A 2138-nucleotide genomic window follows, 5' to 3' on the forward strand; every position below is an offset into this window, starting at 1 on the left:
TTCGCGAAGTGATCCGAGAATATCATTTCGAAAACTGGAAATATTCTTTGTGTTCTCGTCAAGTTTATAACCCCCGAATACAAAAAGACTCTCTTTATTTTTCCAAGAAATTTGGGCTTTCTAACAACGCTGCCTGTTGCGTCGAAATATAAAATTGGTAGTTCATTTTTTGACACGCTTTCAATAACGTCAAACTGTTCTTTGCTATAAATTTTTACGTTGAATGGCAAACAAACTTCTTGAATTTATTCTCCGTGATCTATTTGCATTTTTATCAAATCTATTATATCGTCTTCATCTCTGTCCTTGTATGCAATCGCTTCGGATGTAATTTTCCTCACAGTTGCATCAGATTTAATAGACTGTAAGTTCCCTAATTGTATTAAATTTTTTTTTGATTCCAAAATAGTTTTCCTCTTATATTCAGAGGGTTTTTTAAATAAATTTTTTTTTTTGTAATATCCCTTTCTACTCCTCTGACACACAAAGTTATTGGCTGAGGATGACAGAAGTTCAACGAAGAAGAGAGGACATCTACTTTATTATTTTCTATGAGGATAATGAATTTTTTGCAACCATAATTGTTCGCTTTGCATATTGCGTAGATTTTAATGCAGCCGTTTTTAATATACTTGGTATATCTGACAATTAAACTGCATACATTATTGACATAACGGTTTATACGGTTTTTAATATAATAGGGATAAACAAATTTATCCAGCTTATTATTTTTCATTATGATCGGCCATAAATTAGGGTCAATTTGAAATGTCCCTTCGAAAATAGTGCAATCTTTGAACGTAGCTTTTGGTAAAACATCAACATTCTGGGAATTTATAGGTAACGAGCCAGATCTATTAGGAGTTTCTTTAGATAATTGGTAGATAGGTTTTGGGATATTAAAACTATCTGACGTAATATTCTGTTTGTTCATTTCATTATCCTCTAAGGAATGCTTTTCAATTCCAAGTGATATGGAAATGGGTTCGAAATTTTCTTGCGAGTGAGATATGTTTTCATATTCTAATGGACTATTATTTGCCTTGATTTGTGTTTCCGAATTCCTTTCTATGCAAACTCCCTCGCTTATTTGAGAAAAATGATTGAAACTAAGGGAACTACTATTTTTCTCTCTTTCTGACTCGATTCCTGGCGTTGAACAGATATAAGTTTTTTTTTCATTGCAGTGTTCACTAAATGGTGAAGAACTTCGTTTATTTTGACGCGCTTTCATATCTGCGATATATTTTCTATAATATTTTCTATAATAATATATTTTTCGAAAATCACTAGATTCACATCTATATGATCTCAACGCTTCATGAGAAATGTTACTTTTCCCAATTGTTTCAATAAAGTGTAATTTTTTGTTTTTCGAATTACCTGCTCTGTTTTCTTTTTTAGAATGCAAAATATTTTTTAAAGTTTCCTTATTCCTTTGAATGAATCTATAAATTACACTGGGATATTTCAAGGATTTAATTTTACAAATTGAAATTATTTTCGGAAGAATTGGATCTTTGGGATTCAAATTAATCAAGTCATCAAAGGAACATAAAGGTTTTTCAAGTAATATTGCGTCAATTATTTGGCTCGAAATATAAAAGCGTTTAGCATCCATATCCATTTTATGAACAATAAAAATTTTAGAAATGAAAAAAATTAAGAGCGGCGGTATGAATGTTATAAAAATTATAGGTAATCAATCACAAATGGTACTAAAGGTTGACTTAGCTGAATTCAGTCGAAATAGTAGAAGTAGATGGAAGATGATCTGCCACACACACTTCTCTAAAATATTTAAAACTTCGTATCAGCTAAGCAGCGCTATAGCGAATGAGTTTCCTTCGCAACGCAACGCAACAGCTCACAGCAAAGCAAGCGTATCGTAAATCAAATATGTCAAGATTGCTGCGGTTTCTATCCAATAGGAAGAGGGCCACAAGTATCTTGAACTTCCCTCGTTGGCAGGTGGTCATCTGGTGGCACTGTTGCCGGTATGATATAATTATCAGATTGTAACATAATTTTTCGGAAAAATAGAGTTGACCAATAAAGTGTAACAAAATCGATAATTGTAACATAATTTAGAGAGTTGAATGATAATTAATATTTGTCATATTTTCTGTTTATCAAAA

This window comes from Coccinella septempunctata, chromosome 6, assembly GCF_907165205.1.
Source record: "Coccinella septempunctata chromosome 6, icCocSept1.1, whole genome shotgun sequence".
In the NCBI taxonomy this organism is placed as follows: domain Eukaryota; kingdom Metazoa; phylum Arthropoda; class Insecta; order Coleoptera; family Coccinellidae; genus Coccinella; species Coccinella septempunctata.